At 40.6% G+C, this 27,993-nt stretch overlaps 1 protein-coding gene and 1 pseudogene across 4 annotated transcripts in view; one reads left to right on the top strand and one right to left on the bottom strand.

Moving 5' to 3' along the window:
- Positions 1-13,774: 13,774 nt before the first annotated feature.
- On the bottom strand, positions 13,775-27,318 carry LOC116536572 (annotated as a pseudogene). The gene is made up of 3 exons (XR_004262713.1): positions 27,208-27,318; positions 14,970-15,250; positions 13,775-14,884 (listed from the first exon to the last, which is right to left on the bottom strand). The product of XR_004262713.1 is annotated as a tubulin beta chain-like (transcript).
- A 30-nt stretch (positions 27,319-27,348) lies between these two features.
- KLHL13 (kelch like family member 13) overlaps positions 27,349-27,993 on the top strand; it is a 201,091-nt gene continuing 200,446 nt past the window's right edge. Inside the window, exon 1 of one of the 3 annotated variants that reach the window (XM_032258331.1) lies at positions 27,349-27,707. The gene's annotated coding sequence lies outside the window, so the exon portion shown is untranslated. The remainder of the gene's footprint in view (positions 27,708-27,993) is intronic. The other 2 variants (XM_032258332.1, XM_032258322.1) reach the window with 2 other exon arrangements.

Below are 27,993 nucleotides of genomic sequence, written 5' to 3'. Positions count from 1 at the left end.
TCTAAGTTGTAGCTCATGCCTCGTTTTCCACCTTTCTTTTTCAAATGATGCAGACAGTTTCTTTCAAGGGGCCTGATCCACCATAACTCTCATATTCAGCACTCTAGTGCTCCCCCATGTTACTCACATCTGGGACTGGCTGGCTCCCCTTGGCAGCAGGTGTCCCACTTAGCAGCATTCACGCTCAGGCTGTGCTCTGGTTAAGACTTACCCCAAGTTTCTTTGGGTACCACATATGCCCCTGGCAGACATACAGATAGGCATATGAATGTTAATAGACTCTCCCTTACTGCAGATTATTCCTAAGAAAATTTAATGAGCTAAGCATATTAACATTTAATAGCTTAAGCACCATTCATACTTACAGTCATCTCCCTGGAGGTAAAAGAACATTTGTGCAGGAATTGGCTGATTGCCTTTGAGAAAAGTATTAATACCTCTTTGCTTGTGTTTATGGGCCCAAAGACATAAAGAACAAGCTGGTCAACTCTGTGAGGCAGCCAAGGACATACCACATAATAATCCTCTTTTTTATATTGTGGGCTGATGACAATAGAAGTTTTCTTTTTGTGGAAGATGAACTGATTTAGCAATTAACAAGTGGTGAGGGGATTTTTTTTGTGTGTGAATTTTCTATGGTCTGCGAACTTAGATGTATGCATTGGTAACAGGAAGAGCCTATTTTGAGTATTTTATTGGTACTATTAGGAGTAGGGGTTATTAGAAGTAGAAGAATAAACTGTTGTTTTTGTTTTTTCTAGAGACAGGATCTTGCTCTGGCACCTAGGCTACAGTAGTGTCATTATAGCTCACTATAGCCTTGTCCTCCTAGGCTCAAGTGATCCCCCGACCTCAGCCTCCCAAATAGCTGGAACTGCAGGCACACACCACCACTCCTGGCTAATTTTTAGTTTTTTTTTTTTTTTTTTTTTTTTTTGGTTAGATGGGGGTCTCTCTATGTTGCCCAGGCTGCTCTTGAACTCCTGGGCTCAAGGAATCCTCCCACCTCAATCTCCTGAGTAGCTGGGACTATAGGAGCATACCACCGTGACTGGCTAATTTTTTCTCTTATATTTTTTGTAGAGACAGAAGTCTTACTATGTTGCTCAGGCAGGTCTCAAATTCCTGGCCTCAAGTGATCTTCCTGCCTTGGCATCCCAAAATGCTGGGATTACAGGAGTGAGCCACTGGGCCTGGCCCAGTATATATTCTTTATGTGAGGTGCTTCTGGATTACAAAGATCAGTTATAATCACACATAGCAGTGGCAAACAAAGAGCCAAAACCATGTTTTATTTATTTATTCATTCATTCATTTGTTTGTTTGTTTGTTTGACTTGAGAGACACGGTGTCTGTCACCCATGCTGGAGTTAGTGTAGTGGTGCCAACATAACTCACTGTATCCTCAATCTCCTAGGGTCAAATGATACACCCACCTCAGCCTCCTGAGAAGCTAGGACTACAGGCTCACACAGCCACAACTGGCTAATATAATTTTTTTTTTTTTTTGCCTGTAATACCAGCACTTTGGGAGGCCGAGGTGGACAGATCACAAGGTTAGGAGTTCGAGACCAGCCTGGCCAACACGGTGAAACACCGTCTCTACTAAAAATACAAAAATTAGCTGGACATAGTGGCAGCACCTGTAATTCCAGCTACTTGGGAGGCTGAGGCAGGAGAATTGCTTGAACCCAGGAGGTGGAGGTTGCAGTGAGCCGAGATTGCACCACTGCACTCCAGCCTGGACGACAGAGCAAGACTCTGTCTTGGAAAAAAAAAAAGAAAAACAAATTTTTTTTGCAGAGATGGGGTCTTGCTATGTTGACCAGGCTGGTCTTGAACTCTTGGCCTCAAGTGATACTCCCACCTCAGCCTCCCAAACCACTGGGATTATAGGTGTGAGCCACACCCAGCCTCAAAACAATGTTTTAAATCAAGAGAAAGAAGAGTCTGAATTTTGATTCAGACTTTCTTTGAAAGAGGAGTCTAAGTTGAGTTGTTGGGGGAGCAATACTAGAGGAGGAACAAAAAGGAGAAGAGAGTTGACAGCCACCAGTGAATGATTAGGAAAAGGATAGAGGAGAAAGAGGCTGTCAACTCTGTTAGCATAACAACTTGTAAAATATACAAATGTTTACTTAGAAAGTGATAAGTTTTAGAGGGATTCAATATGGTACTGGAAGATCTAACCAGAGTAGTTAGGCCAGAAAAAGAAATAAAAGGCATCCAAATTGGACAGAAGGAAGTAAAATAGTCGCTGTTCATATATGACATAGTCATATATGTTGAAGACGCCACAAAAAAACCTATTCGATGAATTTAGCAAAGTTGCAGAATACAAAATCAACACCCCCAAATCAGTGGCATTTATTTTTTTTATTTATTTTTATTTTTCATTTATTTTTTATTTTTTCCTATTTATTTATTTTATTCTATACACTAGTAATGATCAATGTGAAAAGAAAAAATTTAATTTATAATAGCATCAAAAAGAATAAAATACTTAGGAATAAATTTAGCCAAGCAGATGAAAGACTTGTACAATAAAATTACAAACATTGCCAGAAGAAATTAAAGAAGATACCCATAAATGGATAGATACCTTGTGTTCATGGATTGGAAGACAATATTGTTAAGGTGTTATTACTACCCAAGCAACGTACAGATTCAATGCAATCCCTATCAAAATTCCAATAGCATTTTTTTGAGATAGAAAAATCCATCGTTAAATTCATATGGAATTTCCAGGGACCCTGAATAGCTAAAACAATCTTCAAAAAGAACAAAGTTGGGCATCTCATATTTCCTGATGCCGAAACATATTCCAAAGCTGTAGTAATCAAAATAGTGTGGTTCTAACAAAAAGGCAAACACATAGAACAATGGAATAGACTAGATATCCCAGAAATAAGTCCTAGTGAATATGGTCAAATGATTTTTGACAAGCGTCCTAGATCACTTAATGGAGAAAGTACAGTCTCTACAAAAAAAAAAAAAAGGTTTTGGGAAAATAATATCTGCATGCAAAAGAATAAAGTTATAAAGCTGGACCCCTACCTTACATCATATACAAAAATTAACTGAAAATAGATTAAAGATCTAAATGTAACACCTAGAACTATAAAACTGCTAGAAGAAAACAGAGCAAAACTTCATGATGTTGCATTTGGTGATGGTTTATTGGATGTGACACAACAATACAGCCAACAAAAGCAAAAGTAGACTAAATTAAACTTTAAAACTTTTGTGCATTATAGGTCACAATCATCAGAGTAAAAAGGCAACCTATAGAATGGGAGAAAATATTTGCAAGTCATATATTCAATAAGTGGTTAATATCCAGAATATATAAAGAATTACAACTCAACAATAAAAACAACATGGGTATAAAATTGGCAAATGACTTAAATAGGCATTTCTCCAAAGATGATGGACATATGGCCAACAGGCACATGAAAAGATGCTCAGCATCACTAATCATTAGAAAAATGGAAATCAAAATGATAATAAGATACGTCCTCACATCTGTTAGGATGATTACTGTTAAAAAAAAGTAGAAAATAATGAGTATTGGTGAAGATACGGGGAAATTGGATCCCTTATACACCGTTAGTGAGAATGTAAAATGGTGTGGTTGCTATGGAAAATAGTATGAAGTTTCCTCAAAAAATTGAAAATGGAATTACCTTATGATCTGGCAATCCCATTTCAGACCATATATCTACAAGTATTAAAAGCAGGACTTCAAAGGAAATATTTGCACACATGTATTTATAGAAGCTGTTCACAACAGCCAAGTGGTGGAAGCAAAGTAAATATCCATCAATGGATTAATGGATAAAGAAAATGTAGTGTAGGCTGGGCACGGTGGCTCACCTCTGTAATCCCAGTGCTTTGGGAGGCTGAGGCAGGAGGACTGCTTGAGTCCAGGAGTTTGAGACCAGCCTGGGCAACATAGAGAGACCCGGTCTGTGAAGAAAGAAAAAGCCAGATGTGGTGGTGTGCTCCTGTAGTCCCAGCTACTCGCGAGGCTGAAGCAGGAGGATACTTTGAGCCCAGGAGTTCAAGGTTGCAGTGACCTATGATTATGCTGCAGCACTCCAGTCTGGGTGACAGAGTAAGATCCTATCTCTTAAAAACTTATTACAAGAAAGAAAATGTGGGTGGCCAGGCACGGTGGCTCACACCTGTAATCCCAGCACTTTGGGAGGCCGAGGTGGGCAAATCACTTGAGGTCAGGAGTTCGAGACCAGCCTGGCCAACATGGTGAAATCCCATCTCCACTAAAAATACAAAAATTAACTGGGCTTGGTGGCACACGCCTGTAATCCCAGCTACCCAGGAGTTTGAGGCAAGATAATCATTTGAACGTGGGAGGCATCGGTTGCAGTGAGCCAAGATTCCACCACTGCACCCCAGTCTGGGCCACAGAGGAAGACCACATCTCGTCAAATAAAAAAAAAAGGTGGTATGTATACATAATAGAATACTATTCAGCCTTAATAAAGAAGAAAACCCTGTTATTTGTGCCAACAAGGGTGAAACTTGAGGACATTATGCTAAGTGAAATAAGCAGCCAGTCACATTTTATGTTTTTCAAAATGTTGATTATCAGCATGCAGGAAATAAGCCAGTCATAGAAAGACAAATGCTGTATGATTCCACCCATATAAGGTATGTATCTAAAGTCAAATTCCTAGAATGCAGAATGATGGTTGTCAGGAGCTGGGCAAAGGGGGGAAATGGGGAGTTATTGTTTAATAAATACAAAGTTTCAGTCTTGCAAAATGAAAAATTTATGGAAATTGGTTGGACAACAGCGTGAATATAGTTAACACTACTGAACTGTACATTTAAAAATGATTAAGATGGTAAATTTTACGTTATGTGTGTTTTTTTACCACAATTAACATTTGGAAACATTAAAGGAAACTTAGACATCATTTATTTTAACTCACTCATTTTATAAATGCTAAACCGAGTGTTGGAATAGGGAGGCAAATTGCTTAATGACCTATAGCTACTCTGTCAAAGATTTAGGATTTCTGAACAACAAAATAATGAAAAATGTGTATATTTGTGACCTAGGAAAACATTTTTGGTGTTAAGTCTCAGTGTTGTTTTGTTCTTCTAAAAAAAATTTTATAACAAATCATGAAACTATAAATGTCATATAGGAAGAAAAAAATAAAAGCCAAAAGCCCCAATCCATGTGCTATGTACAACTTTAATTTGGTCTTACATTTCCTGCAAGATGAAAACAAAAAACATCTTTCAAACATAGTTAGACCTTGGTATGTTCTCTGTGCAAACAAAAAAAAAATTTAAATGAATTTTGTAGGCTTGGACTCAGGAATAAAACTGTCTGACATCAGCAACTTTGGATTCAAATCCAAGGCTCTTAGCTTGAATGTTTGCTTTATTATAAACTGCTATGTTGTGAGCCTCAGAGTCAGAAAAATACATTAGCTGCTCAATTTTTATAAAGAATCCTTATTAATTTTTTTTATCCTTTTATCCCCCCCAGATTTCTCTTTTCCTGTCAAAAACAGCTTAGGAGTGATTAAAAACCTGAAAAGTGAAAGACTGTTAAATGCAAACATGCATATGTGTACACATACACACACACACACACACACACGTGCGTGCATGCAACTTTAAGAATTTTGCTTAGTTGTTTTTTAATTTAGTGGATTGAACAACCCTCTCTCTTCCACCCTGATTCTCTTATTAGTCTAAACTCCATCTGTCGCTGTCCTGTGTTTCTTTAAACACGATTTTGGTTTAAGAAGTTTAGCTTCCACATCCTGTTTCAAGGCCCAGACCTTTTTACAATGTCATCTACAGACATGATTTCAACTTTAATTTCCTTTTGCTTCAATTTGATTTTTATGCACAAGTTAGGTTCACTTATTTTTTCATTCATTTAGTTTGTCCATTTGTTGAGCACTTATTATGTGCCAGACACATGCTATATGCTGGTGAGGTAGCAGTGAACAAAAAACAGGTTCCTTACTGTTGCGAAACTTAATATCAGGTCAAGAAAGCAGAAACTAATCCTCTAATCACACAAAGTAATAAAAAATGACCACTGTGATATATGCAATATGGGGAGGTATGTGGCGATTTCAGAGCATTTTATAGATCTTTGGCCAGGAAAGCTTTCCTTGGGAAGTGAGGCTTGAACTGAAAACCAAAGAATAAGGTGCAGTTAAAAAGTGGAAGCATTGGCTGGGTGCAGTGGCTCATGCTTGTAATCCCAGCATTTTGGGAGGCCAAAGCAGGTGGATCGCCTGAGGTCAGGGGTTCAAGACCAGCCTGGCCACCATGGGGAAACCCCATCTCTACTAAAAATACATAAGGTAGCTGGGTGTGATGGTGGGTGCCTGTAACCCCAGCTACTCAGGAGACTGAGGCAGGAGAATCGCTTGAACCTGGGAGGCAGAAGTTGCAGTGAGCCGAGATTGGGCCATTGCACTCCCAGCCTGGGGGACAAGAGTGAAACTCTGTCTCAAAAAAAAAAAAAAAAAAAAAAAAAAAGCATTTTAGGCAGGCAGAACGAGGCTATGTGAGGCTATAGGGTGAGAGGAAGCAGGTGGGGTGTAAGGGAGTCAGGGAAGGCTAGCATCCTAGTAGGAAGGTGAAACAAAGTACAATGGAAAATTCATTTGTGGCTTCATGCTGCAGAAACTCATACTCTGCCTTGTTCTAGTCTATGTTAAGCAGTTTTGACTTTATCTTAAGTGCAATGGGAATCCATTAGAGGGTTCTGTGGGTGCTTATGCGTAGTGCAGATGGAGAGGACATGATCATATTTATTTTGGAAAATGCCACTTTGGCTGCAGTGTGAAGAATGAAGTGGGGTGAGTGAGAATGCAGATAATATTTTATAAGCTATCATTTATGTAGGACTCAGTAAGCACTGTTGAAAGGGATTTTATACGTATTGTCACTGAATCTTTGCAACAACCCTGTAAGGTAGCTCCTGTTATTGTCCCTGCTTAACCTATGAGGAAATTGAAGCTCCGAGAAGTGAAGAGACTTGCTGAAGAACACATAGCTGGAATGTGGGAGAGCCAAGATTCTATCCCAGGAGGCTGTTCCAATATTCTAGGTTAGAGGTGTTGGTGTCTGGGACCAGGTTTGTGGTGATGGAGAGAAGTGAATAAAGGGATATTTACCAGGTAAAGTTTATAGCAATTCATAGTAAGTTGGACATGGGGCAGGGTAGAGAAAAATTCTAAGTAAAGTGTCTAGATTTCTGGTTCACATAACTAGGTGGCTTTGAGCTAGGGGACATTGAGAAAAGATAAAAGGAACTTGCAAGAAACAGAGAAGGAGTGGCCAGAGAGTCAATATGCAAAGCAGGAGATTCTATCATGGAAATCTGGGGCCACGATTGGGAGATGATTCAATAAGTGACAGTGTGCAACAGCATCAACTGCTGCTAAGGATTTTCTGTTCAACTTGATTACTCCAAGTTCTGTTGCATTTGCTGTGGGTAATAATTCTCAAAGGATAAGCCCAATTTGCCACATTCTCCAGGGTGCCAAAGTCAAGTTGTCCCTTCATTTGGATGTCATGAGCTGTTTGCCTTTTTTGATGAAATTGCCATCAGGCGCTGCCTATTTCATAGCCCCATTGCTTTTCTTCCTCCATAGACAGGGACTAACTTGCTTGCCACCCACTCACAGATTCAACCCTACCTGCGTCTCTGGACCAATCCTGACTTTAGGCAGTTCCAGCCTAGCCATCTGGGTTTTAGTGTTGGGTTATCATTGTTGCTCTGATCTTGTTTCACCATTTCTGACAACTGGGCTTCTTGCCTTCTTCCATGTGTGAGACCTCGTCTCTGCCAGGCAAAATAATGGCTATGAAAATGCTTTGGAAATAATAGAACTTAATAAATGTAAAGCATCTAGCACAGAGGATAACTTCTTTCCTTCCCTTCCCTTCCCTCCCATCCCCTCCCATCCCCTTCCCCACCTCTCCCCTTCCCTCCCCTCTTCTTCCCTTCCCTCCACTCCTGTCCCCTCCCCACCCCTTCCCTTTTCTTTTTTCTTTCTTTTTCTTTTCTTTTCTTTTTTTTTTCTTTTTTGTTTGAGACAGAGCCTCACTCTGTCACCAGGCGCCAGGCTGGAGTGCAGTGGCACAATCTCGGCTGACTGCAACCTCCGCCTCCCGGGTTCAAGCAATTCTCCTGCCTCAGCCTCCCGTGTAGCTGGACTACAGGTGCACGCCACCAAGCTCAGCTAATTTTTTTCTATTTTTAGTAGAGACGGGGTTTCAGCATGTTGGCCAGGATGGTCTCGATCTCTTGACCTCATGATCCACCCTCCTCGGCCTCCCAAAGTGCTGGGATTACAGGCGTGAGCCACCGTACCCGGCCTTCTTTTCTTTCTTATAGGGTCTCATTCTATTACCCAGGCTGGAGTGTGTTAGCGTCATCATAGCTCACTGCAGCTTTAACTTCCCAGGGTCAAGCAATCCACCCAGCTCAGACTCCTGAGTAGCTGAGACTACAGGCATGCACCATCATGCCCAGCTAATTTTTAAAAAAATTTTTTATAGAGACAGCATCCTACTCTGTGGCTCAGGCTGGTCTCAAACTCCTGGGCTCAAGCAATCCTCTTGCTTTGTTCTCCCAAAGTGCTGGGATTACAGGTGTGAGCCACCATGCCCGATCTTTCTTTCTAAGAGATGGGGTCATGCTGTGTTGCCCAGGCTGGCCTTGAACTCCTGGGCTCAAGCAAGACCCTTCCTCCTCAACCTCCCCAGTAGTTGGGACTACAGGAGTGCACCACCTTGCTGAGCTTAGATTTTCAATAAATAGTAGTTGTTTCTACTTGGACAATAGCTTTGTTACTGCAGGTCAAGTAAACCAAGTCACTCAAGTAGAGTTGAGGTATCTTTTCATGGAGAGACATATATATCTTTCCTCCATAGATTCTTCTTGATCTTTCCTTGAGAGGGAACCAATCTTTCAGATTTGTCACTTAGGCTAGTCTGCACCTCTTCCCAACTTTGATAGAGACTGGAATATTTGGAAAGAGCGTGGAGTCTGGAGTCAGATCTAGCTTTAAATCCTGACTGTGTGATCTTATGCAAGATACTTAACTTTTCAGAGATTGTAGTTTCTTCATCTGTAAAATTTTGAGTACTGCCTACCCCTTGGAGGATTGAATTAATAAAAATATATAAAGGCAACTGGTAATGCATTGGTGTTCAGTAACTAAGAGTGTCTCTTCCTTTTTCCATATGCCACATCCTAGTTGTTCTAAGGTTATCAGACTTCTGGAGCAGTTTCTCATCTCACTATCATAGAGAGGCCTCATAGCTTACCCAATGACGCACTCTTCTATTTATTCTATTCTGGTGCATGGTAATATCCCATATTAATTGTCAAACCAGCAGGATTGTGTATGAATAATTATTTTTTATTAGCTTAGTGTTGATAACTTACTGTGTGCGAGGCACCACAGGAAATATAAATCACCCTCATGCCTGACTCTTCTCATTGGGCTGATCTACCTACTATTCCCTTCAAGACATCCTGGCCTCTCTATAAACCCAGCCCCAATAGCTAGCAGGCTTTGCAGACAATCATGGTGGCTTTTTTGCCCCTAATTAGTCCTGATTTGATTTCGATTGATCTTATCTCCTTGGTTCCCTCCTTTGGCAGTGTACTCTGATTTAGATCATTTCTACTTCTGACTTCTCCTGGATTTGATTTTTCTCCTAATGTTCCCCCTTTATATATTTGGCTGATTGGCATGGTTTATAGATTAGCTTCAGCCTGGGAGTTTTCTATTGCCTCAGGTGAGAGTACTTCCAGCTCCATGGGCTCCTCAAACTTTCTCAAGCCTAAATTCCATCTGGCTGACCCAGTCATGGTGGCCCCAGGGTAAGGAAGGGGTGACAGTTGGAGAGTACTAACCATTAAGAGTTATGTGAAATGGGCGGGGTGCAGTAGTGCACGCCTGTAATCCCAGTACTTTGGGAGGCCGAGGCGGGTGGATCGCGAGGTCAGGAGTTCGAGACCAATCTGGCCAACCCCATCTCTACTAAAAATACAAAAAATTAGCTGGGTGTGGTGGTATGTGCCTGTAATCCCAGCTACTCCGGAGGCTGAGGCAGGAGAATCTCGTGAACCTGGGAGGTGGAGGTTGCAGTGAGCTGAGATCTCATGCCATTGCACTCTAGCCCTGGCAACAGTGGGAGATTCCGTCTCAAAAACAAAAACAAACAAACAAACAAACAAACAAAAGTGTTGTGTGAAATGGTTTGCTGCCCTCAGGGAGTTCACAATCCTTTGGGGGAAGATAAAGACATTAACACTAACAAACAAAAAAACAAAGCAAAATGAATGTTAAAGTATCAAATCCAAATTAATGTTAAAATTGTCATCTAGTGTATAAAAATATACATTAGCTAAAAATGTGTCTTTCATAGGTGTCTGATTTACAGACTAGACACTCTTGGACAAATCTGGTTTAATATTATATATAAATGTATTTAAAATGATTTTATGAATCACCTTTGAAAATCTTTTTTTGTAGTTTCTTCTGTTAAGAAAAATGATAATTTTAATTTTAGAATATGTGATTCCCACGTGAAGAAAGTCCCTTTGTAATAGAATTAAAGTGAGACTTATGAAATATATCATGTTTGTATTGTTTATGGTATATATTTCTCAGTTTTGTTCTAGAAGGTGTAGCTGAATCCATACTCAAATATGGATGTACTTGGTTCTAGGAAAATATGATATTCAGGAATCTGATTCTGCAGAATGCATAAGTGAGATTGTTCATTTCACAATTGGATCATTCATTTTTACCTTTTTCCCTTTTCATCTACTGCCATAATCTGTGCAAGCTGGCACAGGCCAGTGGAGAAGGGGTAGAATATGAAAAAGGAAAAAAACAATTAAAAGAACTAATGGTCTATATACTGGCTCCCAGTTCCCAAGGATAAGGAAAGGAAAAGGGAGTGGTGCTTGGTGCGAAAGCTCTCTAAAGAGTGTTGCAAATTCTAGCCTTTAGGAATATCCATGTAGTATGGAGTTGGATAGATAGTTGCTGTTAGTAAGTTGAAACAGCCTCAGTTCATGGGGGAAGGGGAGCATCTGGGCTCCAGTCAAGTAAAAGCTGGACTTCCAGGCAGGAATTGAACCTCAAATTGAGGAACTGGAGTGAAAATCAAGAATCCAGGCCAGGTGCAGTGGCTCATACTTGTAATCCCAGTGCTTTGGGAGGCCAAGGCAGGAAGAACGCTAGAGGTCAGGACCAGTGTAGGCAACTTAGCGAGACCCCTGTGTCTCCAAAACACAAAACAAACAAAAAAGGCCAGGTGTGCTGGTGCATGCCTGTAGTCCCAGTTACTTGAGCAGATGAGGTGGGAGGCTCACTTGAGCTCAGGAGTCTGAGGCAAGGCTGCGGTGAGCTATGGTCATGCCACTGCATTCCCGCCTGGACCATAAAGCCAGTCCTTGACTTTAAAAAGAAAAAAGTAAAGAGTCCAAAGTCCAAAGCAGTATGCTCAGGCTTCATTTCAGGTCTTCTAGTTTGAGAAGGGCAAGACTTACCTGACCACTAATGTCCCAGGTCTGAAGCCTAGGGTAGCTGAATCTATCATTTATTGGGCTGTTTGCCTTTGCTCAGATCCTCAACAACTAGCAGGACTGAGCTACGGGTGGAAAGACATTAGTGCATGAAGCCCCATGGGGCTTCTATATATAAAAATTATATTTATGTACTACTTCCCAGGAACATCTCTATTGCTCAAGAAATATTTGTTGGTGATTTGTTGTTCTGATAGTTTATTTTATGTGTCAGCTTGGCTAGGCCTTGACACACAGGTACTTAGTTCAACATTATTCTAGATGTTGCTGTGTAGGTATTTTAAAAAATGAGATTAACATTTAAATCAGTAGATTTTGAGTAAAGTAGATTATCTTCCACATTCAATCTATAGATCCAAAGTGAAGCCTGAACATACTTATTCCAAATTATCCTTCGAAGCCCGGGGGGTTTGCTTAGTCTAAAGAAGCAGCTTCCTGCTTTGGGATCCTGATTTTCATTCTAGTTCCTCAATTTGAGGTTCAATCCTTGCCCTGAAATCCAGCTTACATGACCTGACCTGCAGACCTTACTAAAGCAAAGATTGACTACCACCCTCCCCCAAGATGGAGGGACTCTGCCAGCAGACTGCCTTCCACTGGAGCTTCAACAGCAACCCTTTCTTGGGTCTCCATTTATATGTATACATATAAATATGTATACATATTTATACACACACACACACACACACACACACACACACACACACACACACACATATATATATTTCCCCTATTGGTTGCATTTCTCTGGAGAACCCTGACTAATACAGTTGTATAATATAAAGTTTACCTGAATTCCACTCCACTGAAGGGCATCACTTGTTTGTGTTATGTTCCTTCCAAACTATTCCATTAATAGTATCTCTACCTCCCCACAATCTGCTTCTATAAGAATAATAGAAGAAAGTAGCAGAGTTGGGAAACTTCATATGGAGTACATTAAAAAAAATCTACTTTAAAAACCTGCTTGCTTTTGATATCAAAATTTGACCATATTTCTCCTTGCAATTCTATCACAAAAGAAAAGAAAACTTGAGCATATTCACAAAAATGGGTGGAAAAGTTTTCACTTGACAATGAAATGCTGAATTCTGAAGGATGTTTAAAAACATTGTGGACATATTTGAACTGATTTCAGTTGTGAAAATTCTTTCACATGACCAGGAGGGGAATACATGGATACATAAATGCAAGTGGTAATCTCTCATGATTGGCCAAGTCTTACTTCTGGCATTGCATGCAGCATAATGTTATGTAGTTGCTTTGCATTACGATTTCTATCAGGACATACATTATTTAATTTGTTAGCCTAATACAGATTAATATTAAAGTTCCTGTGTGGTCTTTGTTTTAAAATGTTTTTGTGTCCATCATATCACCAATGTAGTTATAAGCTTGAGAAATGGATTAGTATGAGGTAACCTAAAATATGAGCAACTCTACTGTAAATTTAGGTCAGATACTCTCTTAGTAACTAAACTGCTAAATATTGAAACTTCTTTTTCCCTGTAGGCATTTAAATCTTAGTTTTGGTTGGACATCTTCCTGGTGGCTGAAAGCTAATGACTATGGACATTCCTAAAGCTATTTTCTCAAGTTTCCTGTGTTTTTCTTTTCTTTAACTTCTCATTTACTCTTTCCAGCTGTTTGTATTTGATCAGTTGTTTTCTAAATGTTCAATTTTCTTTAACATTCGGTAGAAAATTTGGATTTCTTGATTAGCGAATATTGCATTTATAAAAGTTAATGTTTTATTACGTGTGAGATTAAAGTTATCCATTACAACCAAATTTTGGTTTCACCATAGTATATTGATAATGTTCTTATATGGAATACATTTATAGCTAGCACCTAGAATCATGCTTGAGAAGGGACTTAATAAATACTTCTTTAGTTACTTAATAAAATCCAGTAGCAAACATGCTATGCAGAAGTTGTTCTCTTTCAACAAATGCCGTGATGTCATCCCCATTTTGCCTCATTCACTACTTTAAAAACCATAAAAATATAGTTTTGCTGATTTAGCTCTCAAGTAAAAAATATAAATTCTGAAACAATACATGAAAAGTAAATAATAATAGTTATGTAGGAGGATCATTCTAGATGGATAGGACAGACATCTTTAATTAGATAACTAGTTAGTTAACTAGATAACTAGTTAACTGATTTTTTTTTTTCACTATGAAAAGGCTTTAATGGTGGTGTCTGTATAGCATGGGATGTGGACAGGAAAAATAGCAAGTGCACACACAGTGGGACAGGCGACAGGACAGGCTGGGAGTGAATAAAGAGTTCACACCGATTCCTTGCTTTCCCCAGTGAATGGAGGCCCGAGGCCACCTTCTCCTTGGCCATCTCCTCAAACTCTCCCTTCTCCTTGGCTGTGGCGTCCTGGTACTGCTGGTATTCAGACACCAGGCCATTCATATTGCTCTCAGTCTTGGTGAACTCCACCTCGTCCATGCCCTTGCCCATGTACCAGTGCAGGAAGGCCTGGTGCCAGAACATGGCTGTGAACTGTTCCAAGATGTGCTTGAACAGCTCCTGGAAGGCCTGGCTGTTGCCCATGAAGGTGGTAGACATTTTTAGCCCCTGGTGCGGGATGTTACAGACAGCCCTTTTCACATTGTTGGGCATCCACTCAATAAAGTAGCTGCTGTTCTTGTTTTGGACATTAAGCATTTGCTTGTCCACCTCCCTCACGGACATGCAGCCCCTGAACACAGCAGCCACCATCAGGTAGCAGCCATGGCGGGGGTCGCAGGCAGCCATCATGTTCTTGGTTGCAAACATCTGCTGGGTGAGCTCAGGCACTGTCAGTGCCTGGTACTGCTGGCTGCCCTGGCTGGTCAGTGGGGCAAAGCCAGGCATGAAGAAGTGCAAGCTGGGGAACGGGACCATGTTCACAGCCAGCTTCCACAGGTCAGCATTGAGCTGTCCTGGGAAGTGCAGGCAGGTAGTGACCCCACTCATGGTGGCAGACAGCAGGTGGTTAGAATCACAGTAGGTAGGCGTGGTCAGCTTTAGGGTTCTGAAGCAGATGTCATAAGAGCTTCATTATCAATGCAGTAGGTCTTGTCTGTGTTTTCCACAAGCTGGTGGACTGAGATGGTGGTGTCTGACACTTTGGGCGAGGGCACCACACTGAACGTGTTCATGATCCTGTCTGGGTACTCTTCCCAGATCTTGCTGATGAGAAGGGTACCCATCCTAGACCCAGTCCTCCCACACAGGGAGTGGGTCAACTGGAAACCCTGCAAGCAGGTCACAGATCTCAGCCTCCTTCCTCACAACGTCCAGCACTGACTCTACCAGCTCCGTGCCTTCTGTGTAGTGCCCCTTGGCCCAGTTGTTCCCAGCACCACTCTGACCGAAAATGAAATTGTCTGGCCAGAAGATCTGCCCAAAGGTCCTGGAGCACACGGAGTCCATGGTGCCAGGCTTCAGATCCACGAGCACTGCATGGGGCATGTACTTGTCCCTAGTGGCCTTGTTGTAGTACACGTTGATGCATTCCAGCTGCAGGTCGCTGTCCCAGTGGTAGGTGCCTGTGGGGTCGATGGCGTGCTCATCACTGATGACCTCTCAGAACTGGTTGCACACTGCCTGGCTTGCAGTTGCCCAATCTCCCTCGTGATGGTGGGTGGGGGGGGCAGCAGAGACACAGGTGGAAATAGAGAGACAGCAGCACAGGAGCAGTCGCACAGAGTTCTCTAGTTAACTGATTTTTAACTAGATAGGAGAACTTTTTAACTAGATATCATCTTATAATTTTTTTAGATTGAAATTTGTGAAACTATTAATTATTTTAAAATTGAATTAAAGAAACAGAGTCCCAGCACTTTGAGGGGTCGAGGCAGTCATAACACTTGAGGTTGGGAGTTTGAGACCAGCCTGACCAACACAGAGAAACCCCGTCTCTACTAAACAACAACAACAAAAAATTAGCTGGTCATGGTGGCAGGCGCCTGTAATCTCAGCTACTCAGGAGGCTGAGGCAGGAGAATCAGTTGAACCCAGGAGGTGGAGGTTGTGGTGAGCCAAGATTGCACCATCACACTCCAGACTGGGCAACAAGATCGAAACTCAGTTTCAAAAAAAAAAAAAAAAAAAAAAAGAAAATAAATAAAAAATAGATTTTACAAGACCCTTCCTAGAAATAGCCATTAAACTAATACAGATGCATCCTTTTGAAATGAAGTTTATGTATAGTAATTGTATTTGGATACCTTTACAAGATTAATATTCATAAATTAGGAACGGTTTGAACAACTGTATTGCTGATGTTTTGGTATATCATTTTACAGGCTTACTTCTGTAGCTGGGCTTATTCATATGCCTGGTAATAGTTGGCTGGCTATCAGCAGGGGTGGTGGAGGTACCTGGGCTAAGTGTTACTTATAGTCCAACAGGCTGGTTTGAGCTTCTTCATAGAGTTGGTGCATTCCACTAGCAGTGAGGGAGAGCACACTCCAATGCCTAAGTGCTTTTCAAGCCTCTGCTTATGATGTGTTTACTCATGTCACATTGGGCAAAGCAAATTACACAGTCACTGTGGGAGGCCGAGCTCAGCGTCTGTGTTAAGGGACTGACTACATAAAGGCAATGAATACAGAGAGGTACCATTCAATGGGAACATTATTATAACAGTAATTTCTATAATTTCTAAAAATTTGCATTGTTTTCTCAAAACACTGATAATAAACTCAACTCATAACTGGTCAATTCTGTAAACAAATGAAAACTAGTGATAAGTATAACTATTGTTGTTCTCAGACTTAAGATTCTAACATCACTTAGTCATTTAAAATACTAAGACAGATCGTATCATTGCCTTGCTCCAAATCTTTCTGTGGTTTCTTTTTTTTCTTTTTCTTTTCTTTTTTGTTTTTGAGACAGAGTCTTTGCTCTGTTGCCTAAGCTGGAATGTAGTTGTGCAATATCCACTTACTGCAGCCTCCACTTCCCGGGTTCAAGCGATGCTGCTGCCTCAGTCTTCCGAGTAGCTGGGATTACAGGCCAGCACCACCATGCCTGGCTGTTTTTTTGTGTTTTTAGTAGAGTCCGGGTTTCACCGTGTTGCCCAGGCTGGTCTCTAACTCCTGGCCTCAAGTGATCTGCCTGCCTCAGCCTCTCAAATTGCCAGGACTACAGGTGTGAAACACCACACCCAAACTTTCTATAGTTTCTTATTACAATTAGAATAACATCAAAATTTTCTGATATGGTCCACAGATCCTAAATGATTTTGTTTTGACTGACCTTTATGACATGATGCTCTACCTCTCTGCCCATAATTTATCATTCTTCAGCTATGATAGCTGTTTTTTATTCTTTCAACGCATTGAATTCATTCCCACTTCAGGGCATTTCATTTGCCCTTCCTTCTTTGGAATGATTTTCCCTCGGATCTTTGCTTGGATGACTTCCTCTCAACATTCAGGGCTCAGTGTAAATTTTACTACTTAAAAGCAGTTTTTCCTGACCACCCCTTCAGAATTAGTTTCTCCCATCCCAGATCACTCACTGTGAATACTACCCACTTACTATGAACTATTTCCTTGTTTTATTTTGTATGACAGTTATCACTACCTGAAATTATCATGTTATAGTATTTCTTGATTATTATCTTTCCCTACTAGGATATAAGATTTTTAAAGGCATAACTTTGTCTCTTCTGCACCATCTACAACACATAGTTGGTACTCAATAAATATTTGCAGAATTCACTGATTAAGTAACTCAAGGCCTGGCATACTGAGTCTTGATCCAGAGATTTTTCACCTATAAGATGAAGAGGTTAGGTCATCTTTGAAGTTCTTTCCAACTCAAGAAATTAATACTTTTTATTCATACAATTTTTTAAAATTAAAATCTATCTATTAAATATCTATCTATCTGTCTACCTATTTATGTATCTATAAATTTACCTGGAGATAGGGTCTTACTCATTTGCCCAGGCTAGAGTGCAAATGATCAAATGATCCTCCTATCTCGGCCTCCCAAGTGGCTGCGACTACAGGGGCACACCACCATGCCGGCCTATTTTTATTTTTTGTTTTTAGTATAGACTAGGTCTTGCTATGTGGCCCAAGCTGGATTTGAACGTCAGGGCTCATGCAATCCTCCCATGTCATCCTCCTGAGTAGCTGGGATTGCAGGTATTTGCCACCATGCCTGGCATAGCTCAGTTTTTATTTTTATTTTTGAGACAGTGTCTTGCTTTATTGCCCAGACTGGAGTGCAGTGGCACAATCTCGGCTCACTGCAATCTCTGCCTCCTGAGTTGAAGCAATTCTCCTGCCTTAGCCTCCTGAGTGCCTGGGACTACAGGCACCCACCACAATACCTGGCTACATTTTGTGTTTTTAGTAGAGACGGGATTTCACCATGTCGGTCAAACTGGTCTCAAACTCCTGGCCTCCAGTGATTCACCCACCTAGGCCTCCCAAAATGCTGGGATTAGAGGTGTGAACCACTGTTCCTGGCCTCAGTTTTTAAATATTAAAGTTGAACATGGAAAAAATAGCTGTCAGTAACAAGAAATGTGGGAATAAATTGATATTTTACATATAACTTTCATGTTGTAAAGAGAATCTTCCATAGTGATTTTCAAATACATAGAGTGTAGGTAGAGATTAGGAAGAGGAATGCTGATGGAACTTAAACTCATGAAAAATAGGTGTTCCTTTTGACTATGTTTATACCCAAGTATCTGGGATAAAAGTAATATCATTTTTTTTTAATTTCTCCTATTTTACTGAGAAGGCCAGAGCAAGGTGAAAGGTGAGGGGAAGCCCTCTGTCATATCATAGCACTCAATAAATAATAAACTCATTATTCCCATTGTTAAGAATAATAAGGGAAATATCAGTAGATGTCAAACCCAAGAATGACAAGTACTGGTTGGTGAGCAGGTTGGGGTGAGGAGTGAGATGGGAGGCCTGGAAGAGTTCAGGACCTTTCTGACACACAAATGAAGCTACAGTTCTAATTAGCATAGTGTTGACATTGGGCAAGATGAGCGTGCATACTTAAAGAGTAGCCTCTGGCTGGACGTAAATTATAATGTAAGGAAACAGTTGTAAAAAAAAAACACTAAAAGTGCCAATAAATTACAAATGCCATTGAAATGTAATTTCCTGTTTCTTGAATGTATGAATGTAGGATTTATACCAAATTTCTGTATTTAGGCAGCTAAAGTACATAGGGCCTGAATCAAAGAGTTGCATAAAGTCATTCATGTTGAGTAGACACATCACATTCTGAAACTTTTTAATCGCTGAAATGAAGTGTTTGTTATGAAGCTTCAAGAATAATCTAATCAGAATGAAGTACAGCTTCATTAATTTGTACTTCACTAGTTGAGAATCTGAGAATATTCAGACGGAAACTGAGATTTTGCCCTATCTGTGGAAAAATAAAAGCATTGCCAAGAACATCAGCATTATAGACAAGATTGTATCAGGAGAGTATAAAGAACTTAGAAGAATAAATACTGTTGATGTCCTCTTTTAGGTATAGTTCGTATGCTAATATAGTTAGTCCATGATACAACATAATTCTTTAGTGATTTGAGCTAATAAATTAAGTCAATAATATTTATTTGTGCAGTCTCAATGTGACAGGCTTTATTTCAGATACTGGGATTCAATAACAGAATAAGACAGACCTGGTCTTCCTAGAGCTTATGTTCTAGCAAGAAGATAAATAATGGTTTACATTATCAGGATGACGTTGTGATTTGAGAAGTACAAGGTGCTTTGGGAGTATTACAGAAATACCCATTCTAGTCTAAGGTATCAGGAAAGGTCTTCTGGAGAAAAGCAGAAGCTGAGACTTGAAGACTTGTAGAAGTTGTTTAGGAAAAGAGGGCTGGGGAATACTGTCCTTAGAGTAAATGATCTGTGAGAAGACTTGGATACCTTACTTGGCTGATTATCTTTCTGATTAATATAACAGGTCTATTAAGGGTTTCTATGCACTCTTAGCCAATCTAATTTGCATTTTTCTCTATACTTGAAAGTAGTGTAATTGGTTTTTTTTTCTTAAAACCATTCTGTGGTTCCAAATCTTCACAAATGTATACAAAGTATTGTTTTATTTTAAAAATGTTTTCAGTTCTAAACTTGACATATTCAGTAAGCAGCTCTTGCTACCTTTTTCTCTTCTGACTGGTCACAACCCTTTACAATTTTCATCTTTTTCTATAGAATATTTGGTATAATATGAAGCCACTGTAATTTATGAGTGGTATTTAGCAAAATCTCTAACGTAAGGACAATAAAATGGCATTTTCTCTACTCGGGAGGCTGAGGAGGAGGATCCCTTGAGTCCAGAAGTTCGAGGTTATTATTTATTTATTTATTTTTGAGGCAGAGTTTCACTCTGTTGCCCAGGCTGGAGTGCAGTGGTGTGAGCTTGGCTTATTCCAAACTCTGCCTCCCAGGTTCAAGCGATTCTCCTGCCTCAGCCTCCCAAGTAATTGGGATTACAGGCATGCACCACCATGCCCAGCTAATTTTTGTATTTTTAGTAGAGACAGGATTTCACCATGTTGGCCAGACTTGTCTCAAACGCCTGATCTCAAGTGATCTGCCCGCTTGGGCCTCCCAAAGTGCTGGGATGAGCATGCCCAGCCTACAATGCATTCTTATTATGCCACAGCCCTCCAGCCTCGGTGACAGAGGGAGATCCTTTGTCTAAAAATAATAAAATAGTCCCCTGAACTCCAACATCTTCCGTGTCATTTTCTGTGTTCATAGGGTGTTGCATGAGGGGAGCAATAACCCCTCTTGTATTAGGTGGCATCCTAGATTTCTTGCTACTTACAACAGTGTAGTTTCTTATAGTGAGAATGATATATCCTTTGTTCAATTTGATTAAAAGCTGACATTTGGGGCTCTATTCTTTCCCGTTATTCTCTATTTAATGGTCCTAACTTCAGAGCATGGGTGGAAAAACTATGTGGTAGGGTGAATGTAGAAGATAGGAGGCTTCCCTTCTCTTAAATTTTTGGATGCCCCTGTTGTGTATGCTAATTATGGTAGAATTTGAGTTTACAATGAGAGCCATGAAATACATTTTTATAGCAAGAGGAGGCCTCAGGAGGTCCTTTGGTGAGACCTTAGAAATTGTGGTTGCTTACTTGATGTCTCTAGCTTTTACCTGGTATCTCCTTTACAAATGCTAGGTGATTTTGTTAGAACTCTTTTGGTTGCAAATAACAAAAGCCTTCTTGGAGCTAACTGTAGCCTCAATACTGACTTGAAGTCATGACCACTATATCCTCAAGTTTATTATTATTATTATTATTTTTATTACTTTGACAGGGCCTGTGTTGCTCAGGCTGGTTTCCAATTCTTAGCCTCAAGTGATCCTCCTACCTCAGCTTCCCTGCTAGCTGGGATTATAGGTGTGAGCTGCCATGTCCAGCTTATTTTCCCAAATTCTTAACAGCTAGGCTAAGACTTTCCCCATCTAGTTTAGATTCAATCTAGGCCAGAGATTAGTTCATTGGTCCAGAAGTGGGTACCTGATACTAAAAGGGCCAATCAGAGTACCTCCAGTGGAATATAGAGTTAGGATTCAATGATTTCAGCCTCTGTCTGTCTGGTCTGTGGAATAGAGGAGATAAAACCCAGGGATGTGTGACCAGTTGAGTCCCACCATGCAGCCTGAAAAACATAAAATTCCCATCTGTGATAAAAGAGAATAATGATGTAGATTTCCTGGTACTGTGCAGAAACAAGATAGAGATAATCCTGCCAGCACTCTTGTCCCTGATTCCAGACCATTCTTGAGCCTTGACTGTATTCCTGTCTTTGCATTCTTGTTCACAAAAAGGGAATAAACCAGAGATACTGCATTTTGTCAAGGCACATGACTAATTTTAACAGCTTTATTGAGGTATCACTGACATGCAGTAAACAGAATATTTAAAGAGAACAATTTGATAAATATTAACATGTTTTGTGAAAACATTACCATAAAAGCAATAAGGAACATACTTAATCATCCCTAAAAGTTCCCTTGTACCCAATTGTCCTTTCTGCCCTCCCTCCAATCTCATCCCCAGGCAAACACTGATCTGTATTCTATCACTACAGATTCATTTTCATTTTATAGAATTTTATATAAATGGAATGATGCAGTACCTACTCTTTTGTGTGGCATCTTTCACTTGGAATAGTTATTTTGAGATTCATCCAGATTGTTATGCATATCGCATTGTAGTACATTCATTACTTTTTATGGCTGGGTAGTATTCCAGTGTATGGAGGTATCAGTTTATCACTTCACTTGTTGATGGACTTTTGTGTTGTTTCCTTTTTTAGTTAATAAACTAATATATCTGCTGTGAATATCAATGTACAAGTCTTTGTATAGACATATGCATTCATTTCTCCTGGGTAAATACCTAGGAGTGGAATGGCTGGATCATATGGTAGGTATATGTTTAACTTTTTAAGAGACTGCCAAATTGTTTTTCAAAGTGGGTGCACCATTTTTCTTTCATAGTAGCAGTGTATGAGAGTTGTAGTTCCTTGCAAAAACTTATTATAATGATTCTTTTTAGTGCTAGCTATTCTAATAAGTTGTAGTGTTATCTCATCGTGGCTTTGATTTGCATTTCCCTAATGACTAATGATTTTGAGAATCTTTTCATGTGCTTGTATGCCATGCTGCTTTGATATATCTTCTTTGGTGGTGTCTGTTCAAATCGTTTACCTGTTGTTGTTTTTTTTTAATATTTTTGTTTATCTTCTTGTTATTGAGATTTGAAGTTTCTTTATTCTGTATGCAAGTCTTTTAACATTAGATATGATTTTTGCATATTTTCTACCAGTCTGTAGTTTCTTTTTCATTCTGTCAATAGTGTCTTTTATAGAAGAGTTGTTTCTTTTCAATTTTTATAAAGTTCAACTTTTAATTTATCTTTTTTGTGGATCACGCTTTTGGTGTTGTATCTAAAAAATCTTGGCTTAACCCAGGGTCACAAAGGTTTTTGCCAGAGCTCTGGAAATTTTATAGTTTCAGATTTTACATTTAGGTGTATGATGCATTTTGAGTTAATTTTTGTATACGGTATTAGATATGGATCTTAGTTCACATGGATGACCAGTTCTTCCAGCACCATTACTGAAAAAAGCTATCCTTTCTTCACTGAATTGCCTTTATTTTTTTTAAATTGACAAATAATAATTGTGTATATTTATGGGATACAATGTGATGTTTTGGTCTATATATACATTATAGAAAAGATTTAATAAAGATAAGTAACATATCTATCACTTTATCAACTTACCTTTTTTTGTGGTGAGAATTTTAAAAATATATTTTAGCAATTTTGAAATATACACTGTTAACTGTGGTCACCATGCAGAGCAATAGGTCACTAAAACTTATTCTGCAGTCTAACTGAAACTTTGGACCCTTTGATCAACATCTTCACTTTCCTCATGCTTCCTCCTCCTTCCCCTGCCTCTGATACCCACCTTTCTACTTTCTGTTTCTATGAGATTCCCTATTTTAGATTCCACATATAAGTCAGTTCATACACTATTGTCTATGTCTATTTAATTTCACTTAGCAAAATGTCCTCCAGTTTCTTTCATGTTGTCATGGTTGGAAATGACAGAATTTCTTTCTTTAAGGTTGTATAGTATCCCATTGTGTATATATACTACATTTTAAAAATCCATTCATTCATTGATGGATCCTTAGATTGCTTCCACGTTTTGACTACTATGAATAATGATGAAATAAACACTGGAGTGCAGATACCTCTTTAACATACTGATTTCAATTCCTTTGAATATATACCCTGAGATGGGAAAAGGATCTGAACAGACATTTCTCAAAAGAAGAGATACCAATTGCCAACAAATATATTTTAAAATGTTAAAAATCTCTAATCATCAGGGAAATGCAAACGGGAAATATCATCTCACAGCTGTTAGAATGGCTACTATCAAAAGGATGAATCAAAACAGGTATTGATGTGGATGTGGAGAATGTTGGTGGCAATGTAAATTGGTGTACTCACTATGGAAAGAAGTATGGAGGTTCCTCAAAAAGCTGAATTGCCTTTGAATATTTGTTGAAAATCACTTGCCCATATATGTTGTGGGTCTGTTTATGAACTCTATTCTGTTTCATTTATCAATACTACACTGTTTTGAATATTGTTACCTTACAGTAAAAATTGAAATCATGTAGTAGTTTCCCCTTAATGTTCTTTTTAAAAGTTGTTTTGGCTATTTTAGTTTTTTTCCATTTCCATATAACTTTTAGAATCAGCTTGTCAGTTTCTACAGAAAAAGCCAGCTAGGACTTTGATCAGGGTTTTGCTGTAACTATAGATCAATCAGGAATGAGTTGACATCTTAATGATATCAATTTTTCTGCCCTGTGAATACAGTATATCTCTACATTTATTTAAGCCTAAAGTTTTCAGGACAGATCTTGCACATGTTTAGTCAGATTTATCTCTAGCTTCTAAACCAAGACACTTCTTTGTATGCTACCCAAAGCCCTGTAAGAGTTTTTTTTTTGTTTTTTGAATAGATAGTGGTTCCATTCTATAATTGATGAGATGAGTGTTTTGAAGAAACACAAATTTACCAGAGAGACAAAATGTATCTTAATAGTTTTCAATTTGTTATGTAATCAGAGTTAATGCAGTTGAAATCTTTTAGTTTCACATTAGGCACACAGAAAGCTTGCAAATGCTTTTAGACTGATTAGGGATCAGCTACCAGTTCTGTGCTCTTTGGGGTGTGTGTGTGTGTGTGTGTGTGTGTGTGTGTGTGTGTATGTTATGTGTTTGCCCACATCTGCCTGTACAGTCTCTTAGTTAATTGTTATAATCATATAATTAATTGCTGCTGTCAAATCTTTGGGGTATGGTAAGCATAATTCTAAAATGGCCTTAAGATTCTTGTCTTCTTTTATACATTCTCCATTTAGGTGTGGTTGGGACCTGTGAATATGCTGGGCTATCACTCTGTGATTAGGTTACATTATGTGGCAAAGGTGAAGAGATTTTGCAGATGTAATTAAGGCACACAGTTAATTTTTGAGTTAATCAAAAGGGTGATAATCTTGGGTGGGCCTGACTTAATCTGGTAAAAGACCTTGAAAGAGGCACTGAACCCCTCCTGAGGAGAAAGAAGTTTTCCTGTTGGCCTTGGCTAAGCAGAACAACCATGTTGCCAGCTGCTAATGGAGAGAGGCTGCCTCTAGAGCCTGTAGGTGCTACAGGTCTTAATTCTGTAACTGCATGGAACTGAATTTGGCCAACAACTTGAATGAGTTTCGAAGAAGATTCTGAACTCCACATGAGAACACAGCCCAGGCAAAAGCTTGATTGCGGTCCTGTGAGACCCTGAGCAGTGCACCCAGCTAAACCATACCTGGACTCCTGACACATGGAAACAGATAATAAATGTGTATGCTTTTAAGCAATGAACAATTACTAAGTCGGCAGATAATCTACCTGGCATTTAAAATGCTTCCCATTGTATTTGTTTGCTGGACCTGCCATAACCAAGTATAACACCATAGACTGGGCAACTTAAATAACAGAAATTAATTTTCTTGTAATTCTAGAAGATCAAGGTGTCGGTAGGTTTGGTTTCTTCTGAAGCCCCTCCTTGGCTTGCAGGTGGCTGCCTTCTCACTGCATCCTCATGTGGTCTTTACTCTGTATGCATATATGTCTAAGTCTTAAACTCTTCATAAAGGACACCAGTCATATTAGATTAGGGCCCATCTTAGAGACATCACTTTAACTGAATTACCTCTTTAAAGACCTTTTCTCCAAGTACAACTTCCTCTCCCATGTGTTATCTTTTTTGAAACCCAAAACAATGCTGTGGGGCATATCAGACCAGTATTACTTTGCTTCCCACTGGAAATTTGGGAAAACACTCTCAGAGCACTAACTTAATGTCACATAGCACATAAATTGTCTTCTGATCCCAAGTCTAGGGCTGTCTGTATCCAGTAGATAAAGTACTCAGACAAAGCATATGAACTCAAACTGTAATGGATTTCTATTGGATAAATATATTTGTAATATCTTGCTGCAAGTTCTTTTTTTTTTTTAACTGAGAATCTGTGCAAGTTACTGCCAGTTCAAATGCAGCTTCTGTAGTTGCCCCCATCTGCACACCCTTGCTATGAGGGTTTTCTCTTTGTGTGGATAAAGGCTGCTTGGCCCACACTGGTGTATCCCATTTTTACTGTCATTTCTGTGGGAGAAACTTATTATAAAGTAACCCCACTTGAACCTTTTTATGGCAGGACAAAGCAGTGACTTCAGAGTACACCAGCTCAGTTTGGACTTACTTTTTCGTAACCTATGTGCCAGGTTTTTGATACATGCTAAAACTGATTGCTTGAAATATATCTCCTAATCCTAGAAAACATAAAGATTCCACACTCACCGCATCACTTCCTTAGGAGAAAGAAGAAGAAGAAGGAAGAAGGAAGGAGGAGGAGGAGGAGGAGGAGGAGGAGGAGGAGGGGGGGGGGGGAGGAGGAGGAGGAGGAGGAGGAGGAGGAGGGAGGAGGAGGAGGAGGAAGAAGAAAGAAGAAGAAAAAGAAGAAGAAGAAAACGAAGAAGCAGCAGCAGCAGAAGAAGAAACAGCCAAAGAAAAAAAAAAAATCTCAACATTGATTAAACTGGTTGCCAAGAGCAAACTCACTTTATTTTCCCAAGGAGGAGTCTGGAATCATAAGTAGAAAGGGCAAAGGAAGAGGTGTAAGAAGGTGGCCCCAGGCTGTAACTGTCAAGAAGGCAAAGAATGAATAGAAGACAAGCAAGGGGAAAAACAGGCTTGACTGGGGTTTTTGTTGGGGGCTAGGCTAACAGAACAGAATCAAGATTCGGACTTACAAGAGGAGTCCCACCAGAGTTTGGAAGCAGTTTGCATAGTGGTTAAGAGCCTGGGTGCCAGAATCATACCGCTTGGGATCCTGAGTCCCGCTTCTGCCACTTACTGTTTATATAACCTCCGGCAACTTGCTTAACTATATGCCTCAGTTTTGTGACTTGTAAAATGGAAATAATAGTGTGTAACTTACAGAGTAGCTGTGAGTTAGGTAAGTTGATACTTCAGTGCTTGGTTCATAGCAGACGCTCAGTAAAATGTTAAACTGTTATTATTTGTAGTTTGTATCCTTCCTCTTTCTTAATGTTGTGTACTGCAGCAGGGAGAGGGAGGGATGAAGTGCTTATCCCACTGGAAGAGTGATATTTGTGTGAGAGCTTGGGTCAGGCTTATTTTGAGACGTGGGCCCCACTGAGGTGAGGTAGCACCGCTTCCAGAATACACCCTCTGCCCGAGCCCCGCGGTGACTGTGAGGAGGCCGAGGCCACGGCTGGCAAAATGCACGGGTGGACCTCCTTGAAGTGGCTAACCCGGGGCGGATGCACTGTTTTCCCTGGATACTTGACACTTTTCACTTTTTCTGCCTCCTGGCACTAGAAGTCATGTGGGCTCACACCCGAGCCTCCTGGTTTCGGAGGCTTGAGGGCCACTTAGCGGTCATTCAGTTTCAGGGTCCAGCCTCGTCACGCTTTGGCTACAGCCTGGGAGTTCCGTTAGGACCCCACACACGGTCCTAGCCGCAGCTCCCCACCACCCTGCCTCCCGCGCAGGCGCCGACGGGGCCACCCCCGCCGCCATGTTTCCCCCGCCCGCGCGCTCACTCCCCCCACTGCCCCCTCCCTCCCCAACTGGGTTCCCGCCCCCCTCCCTCAGCGGCCCCCCCCACACCCTGGTGAGGTCAGGCGGAGGCTCTGCCGCTGCGGCCGCAGTAGCTCAGCTCTTATTGCCGGGAAACCTGGAACGGGGACTTTTGAAAATAACTGGAGCGGCATTCGGGTTAGGGTCCGTGCTCTCCGCCTGCTCCAGGACAGGGTGAAGTGGCCCGGGCGAGCAGAGGGTGCGAAGGTGCGGGCGCTGGTGCCTCGCAGCAGGAGGGAGCTTGGGCTGCATCGCGCGACTCCCTCTTTGGCCCTCGGAGCGCAGCACCCGGCGGACGAGCGGCGGGACGCCAGGACGCGGCGAGCAAGGTGAGGCAGGGTCTTGAAGTCCGGACCCGGCGCTTCGCGGTGCGCGGCAAGGAGTTGCGATCTGTGCCAGGGGCAGAGGAGCAGGGAACCAGCTTCGTTTTGCCCGCCTACCCTCTTTTTCTCCCGCGTCCTGGTGCGCGCCCTCATCCTTACACCTTCGCATCCCTTTCTCCCGGTCCCTCTGGCTCCGTCGGACACCTGGGTTCTTCTAGGACCCCAGAACCTAGTTTTCCTGTGCTTCTTTGTCATCTCTCCAAGATCTTCTTTTCTGGGCCTCGCTGTCGCT

This window comes from Sapajus apella, unplaced genomic scaffold (assembly GCF_009761245.1).
Source record: "Sapajus apella isolate SASKATOON/1434 unplaced genomic scaffold, GSC_monkey_1.0 scaffold102, whole genome shotgun sequence".
Lineage (NCBI taxonomy): Eukaryota > Metazoa > Chordata > Mammalia > Primates > Cebidae > Sapajus > Sapajus apella.
This window is presented reverse-complemented; position numbering and strand designations above follow the sequence as displayed.